Source organism: Enhydra lutris, unplaced genomic scaffold (assembly GCF_002288905.1).
Source record: "Enhydra lutris kenyoni isolate GAN:26980312 unplaced genomic scaffold, ASM228890v2 scaffoldscaffold114, whole genome shotgun sequence".
In the NCBI taxonomy this organism is placed as follows: Eukaryota; Metazoa; Chordata; class Mammalia; order Carnivora; family Mustelidae; genus Enhydra; species Enhydra lutris.
Genome location: NW_019154198.1, coordinates 725,760 through 731,759, shown reverse-complemented (window position 1 = coordinate 731,759; position 6,000 = coordinate 725,760).

Below are 6,000 nucleotides of genomic sequence, written 5' to 3'. Positions count from 1 at the left end.
ATTTATTTAGTTAGTTTTTAAGAAATATGCTGATGAAGCAAACACTAGTTTTTTTTTTAAGGAATCTCTTTTATTTATTTATTTATTTATTTATTTAATTTATTTGACAGACAGACATCACAAGTAGGCAGAGAGGCAGGCAGAGAGAGAGAGGAGAAAGCAGGCTCCCTGCTAAGCGGAGGGCCAGATGTGGGGCTCGATCCCAGGACCCTGGGATCATGACCTGAGCGGAAGGCAGAGGCTTTAACCCACTGAGCCACCCAGGCGCCCCTAGTGAGTGTATTTTATAGAGCTAATGAGAAAATGATTAATTAAGACAGAAGGGCAAGTAAGAGAGAAGGCACCATGTATTTCTAAGTAAACCAAATGCTTCTCAGAGAGCCCACGCTGTGACAACAGTGCTCACCACACAGATAGAGAGGAGACATGGGGAGCAGCAATGGCTTCAGAGAGCAACATCTACTTCAGTCTCACTCTCTGTCTCTCTCTCTCACGCACACACAGCACACATAGAACTTTTCTGGAAGATATTCTAATTTACATAGTAGCACTTAAAATAAAAAGAGGGGCACCTGCGTGGCTCAGTTGGTAGAGACTCTGACTCTTGATTTTGGCTCAGGTCACAATCTAGTGGCCTGGGATGGAGCCCTGTGTCCGGCTCTGAACTCAGTGCAGAGTCTGCTTGTCCCTCCCTCCTCTATAAATAAATAAATAAGATCTTTAAAAAGAAAGAGGGAAGCACATTTAGGATAAAAATATTGAATTAATTAATGAAGCAAACTAAGTTAAGGGAGAAATGAAAGAGTCAAATTATTTTATTTTTATTTTGATTTTTTTGAGTCAAATTATTTTAAATCATGCAATGAATTTAGACAATAGGTCAGTTGACTTGATGTGAACATGAACAAAGTTTGCATTACCTAGAATTCCACTGAGCATGTGAGTCCGGAAACTACTGTGGTCACGGATCCCATCCGTCCACTAAGGACTGGCAAAGCTCAGCTCCTCTCTGCTCATCGGTTTCCACGTGGGCCTTCATGAAAAGCATCCTGCTCTCAGGAAGAGGGGAGAGCACCCAGCGATTAGAGCTCCGAACGCGGGAATAAGAAGTCACCTTATTATTGAGGGTGGACGGGTGAGACGACTCCCGGAGCGCCCTCGGACGCAGAGTCCCTGCGAGTGCAGACTTAAGACTGTAATGGCCTGCCCCTCCCAGAGGTACTAGCTTGTGGACCCCGGATGTAGGGGCGGGGCAGGCCGGATGGAGACGTCCAATCGGTGGGGCCTGCGTATATCCACGGGCTGAACTGGGATTCAATTGGCTACCTGTGTAGGGGCGGGGCTCAACCACCCCCATAAAGGTTGGTCTGCGAGGCGGTGGGGGAGAGGAGGAGGAGAGCTGTCAGAGGAAAAAGAAGGAAGAAGGAGCAGAAGAAAGAGAGCTGTAACAGCTCTTGTAAGAGCTGTGAGAGTTGTAATAGCTCTTGTCAGAGCTATAAGAGCTGCCAGCGGCCCGAGCCGCCAGCAGTCCCAGCACGCCAGCGGCCCCGACACCAGCGGCCCCGTCGGCACACCGCGGCCCTCGGCAGTGGATACCGGGAACGGCCTAGACGCCAGCAACCTCCTCGCCGCCAGGAGCGGCCTTGACACCCTGAGCTGCAGCCTCGACGGAGCTGCGCCATTCCGGCGAGTGGCTTCGTCTGGGAAGAGGCTTCCTTGGTGAGCAGCCCTGCGGGAGGCAGCATCCTCAGGGAAGAGGCTTCCTCCAGAGTGGCCTCTTTTTGTGAGCAGCCTTGTCCGGGGAGCGGCCTCACCGGAGCAGCCCCTGTCCGGGGAGCAGCCTTGTCCGGGGAGCAGCCCTGTCTGAGGAGCGACCTCATCAGCAGCGGCCTCGTCCTGGGAGTGGCCTTGTCCGGAGTGGCTCATCTGCAGAAAGGCCTCATCCTGAGTAGCCACGTTGGGAGTGGACTTGCCAGGGTCATCGTCGTCACCTTTTCGTAAGAGACAACCCTGACCGGTCAGTTTGATTCTTGATGCTTGGCGCGAAATAAAGCTTTGCTTGAACTTTGCTTTTTATCAGTCTCGTTCCTTTGATCACGGACCCTAACAAAGACGCGACTCAGTGAACAGCGACACCAAAGCACAGTTCAAAGCTGTAGTTTGTGCAGATCATTTCTGTAAAGGGGAGTTGGAAGTATACTAGGGTCCACTGAGGGCGGGAATTCTGGAGACGCTCCGTTAACAGACCAGTTAGGCGCAATGGCTCCCAGCGATGAAGAAACCGGCGCCAGCACCACCGAGTGTTCATGGACACCTGGTATCCCCTCGGGGTGGGAGCTGCCAAACGCTCTCTCTGCCCTTTCCGTGTCTACAGAGAAGAGTTGTAGGGGAAATACTTTCAGGGTCAGTGGGTTTGTCGGCCACAAGACGGAGGAGACTTCAGGGCACAGAAAAAATGGAGGGGTAATGCCTGGCAGTCCCAGAGGAGCTGGACACTGGCGACAGCTGTTTCTCCAGAGCCCTCAGGACACGGCCACCTTGCCTGGTTCTGGGTCCACGTTCTGGCCCACAGGCAGAAAGCTTTCATCCGTACACTGTTACCCACTGGAAATGTGGGATGCTGAGACGGATTCTGTTTCTTCTAAGAGTCTAACAGGTATTTGAAAAAGATAGCTACTTACCAAATTGGTGGTTGATGCCAGGACGGTGACGTCAGGGGCAGCATTCATACAGGTGTAGCAAGGGGTCAGCTGGACAATAAGATAAAGGTTTGAGACTCAGCGAGCTCACCTGCTTGCTGGCAAGTAAGTATCATTTCATCTGTAACTGCGCTGACAATATCTGCACAGGGATTTGAGATCGTCCCTGAAAAACTTCTGCGATTTGTGCATAACACTGATAGCTCTTAACATTTATAGTAAAGTTGTCCAAGAGGGGTGCCTGGGTGCTCAGGCGGCTAAGCATCTGCCTTCGGCTCAGGTCGTGATCCTCGGGTCCTGGGATCAAGCCCCACGTTTGTCTCTCTGCTCAAAGGAGCTCTTGCTTCTCCCTCTCCCTCTGCCTGCCGCTCCCCCTGCGTGTCCACTCTCTCTCTCTCATAAATAAATAAAATCTTATTAAAAAAAATAAAGTTAGGGGCGCCTGGGTGGCTCAGTGGGTTAAGCCTCTGCCTTTGGCTCGGGTCACGATCTCAGGGTCCTAGGATTGAGCCCCGCATCGGGCTCTCTGCTCGGCGGGGAGCCTGCTTCCTCCTCTCTCTCTGCCTGCCTCTCTGCCTACTTGTGATCTCTATCTGTCAAATAAATAAATAAAATCTTTTAAAAAATAAATAAATAAATAAATAAAAATAAATAAATAAAGTTATCCAAGAGGGTGAGGTGAACAGAAATAACTAGAGGACAGCCTTAGTTTAGATGTCTAAAAAAATGATAAAGTATCATGGGAAGGTCAGCAGAAGACACTGAAGGTTTTTTGGGATTTTTTCTGGTTTGCTTTTTAAAGGTTTATTTATTTATTTATTTGAGAGAGAGAGACAGAGAAAGTGCACCAACAAGGGGAATGGGAGAGGGAGAAGCAAGATCCCTGCTGCGCAGGGAGCCCAACGCCATGCTTGATCCCAGGACCCTGGGATCATGACTGAGCTGAAGGCAGATGCTTAACCGACTGAACCACTCAGGCACCCCTTGAAATAATGTTTTTAAAAAATAAAGAATAATTGTTTTGTCACAAAAAGGCCAAGGGTGGGACACATCAGTGGCTCAGTCTGTTAAGCGGCTGCGTTTGGCTCAGGTCACGATCCCAGGGTCCTTGGGATCGAGACCTGCGTTGGGCTCCTGCTTGGCAGGAAGTCTGCTTCTCCCTCTCCCACTCCTCCTACTTGTGTTCCCTCTCTCTCTCTCTCTCTCTGTTAAATAAATAAATAAAATCTTAAAAAAGAAAACAAACCCTCACTAATAGATGTGCAAATAATAAAGAATTCCAAGGACGTCACTAAAAAAAGCCAACAAACCATGAAAGAGCAGAAAAAAGGATCAGAGAAAATCCATAGGAAGAACTACAAAACAGTAACAAAATGGAAATAAATACATACCTATCAATAATTAGTTTGAATGTAAATGGACTAAACGCTCCAATCAAAAGACATAGGGTAACAGGAAAAAAAAAAAAAAAGACCCATCAAATGCTGCCTACAAGAGATGGCTTCACAGATGAATTCTACCGAACATTTAAAGAAGTTAATACCCATTCTTCTCAAACTATTCCCAAAAATGCAAAAGGAAGAAACTCTTCCAAATTCATTCTGTGAAGCCAGTATTGCATAGACACCACACACACAAAAAAGAACTACAGGCCAATATTTCTCATGAATAAAGATGCAAAATCCTCAACAAAATATTAGCCAACCAAATCAAACAATACATTAAAAAAAAATCTTACAACAAGATCAAGTTGGATTTATTCCTGGGATGCAAGGATGGATCAGTATTTGCAAAACAATCAACATGACACATCACATCAATAAGAGAAAGGATAATAACCATATGATCATTTCAAATGATGAAGAAACATTTGAGGGGGCGCCTGGGTGGCTCAGTGGGTTAAGCATCTGCCTTAGGCTCAGGTCATAATTCCAGGGTCCTGGGATGGAGTCCCGCATCGGGCTCTCTGCTCAGCAGGGAGCCTGCTTCCCTTTCTTTCTCCACCTACTTGTGATCTCTGTCTGTCAAATAAATAAATAAAAACTTAAAAAAAGAATCTGCTTAAAAAAAAGAAAGAAAAAGAAAAAACATTTGACCAAGTACAACATCCATTCACGATAAAAACCCTCTACAAAGTAGGTCTACAGGGAATATATCTCAACATGATAAAGGCCTTATATGAAATATCCACAGGCAACATTATACTCAATGGTGAAAACAAAGAGCTTTCCCCCTAAGGTCAGAAATAAGACAAGGATGTCTACTCTCACCACTTTAATTCAACATAGTCCTAGAAGTCCATACGTAATTAGATAACACAAAAAAATAAAAGGCATCCAAACTGGCACGGAAGAAGTAAAATCCTCACTATTTGCAGATGACATGATACAATATATAGAAAACCCTAGATTCCACCATGTATCTGTTTTTACATCTAGTTCTCGCTTAATCAAGTTGTTTTTCCCATCTTTCCAAGAACAAATGCAGGATGTATACATCTATATATCTATATCTATATCTATATACTTATTTGTTTGAGAGAGAGAGAGAGAACAGCTGGCAGGGGGAGGAGAAACAGACTCCCTGCTCTGGGGATCGATCCCAGGACTCCAGGATCATGACCTGAGCCGAAGGCAGATGCTTAACCATCTGAGCCACCCTGGTGCCCCAAAACACAGGATATTTATAAAAGCTCTTTAACATACTTGTCTAGTTTTATCATTTCAGTCACTTTTTGTGCATGTTTCCATTTTTTTTAATCCTGATACACTGTATGTCTTATATTCCTGCTCCTCTGTGTGCCTAGTAAATCACTCATTGGGTGCCAGACAAGATAAATTTTACCTTGTTGAGTGTTGCATTTGCTAGTCTCCCTTTAGTGTCAGATTTTGTCATGGCTTTCAGGTAAAGGTACACGGTAGCAGTTCTTCCTTTGAATGTTTGCTTTTAATTCTTTTCAGGGTGAGTCCAGAGCAAATCTTAGCCTGTGTTTAATTAAGTCCCACTATCTAGGTGATATATTTCCAAGGATTCTACCTGTTGTTCTGTATACTCTAAAATAGGTGTTTCCACACCGGCAGATAAGAACAAAAATGATTCCCAGCCCTGTATGAGCTGCAGGAATTATTCGATATACTGTCTTCTAGTGGTACTTGTCTAAACTTCGGACAGTTTACTCTCACACTTGTATGGATCCAGATACAGTCAACAGTTCAGTGAATCTTTCCTCAGTTCTTTGCCTCTTCTCCTTCCCTGTGCCCCCTCATCTCTAGCTCCCTATCCTTTCACATCAAAATTCTAG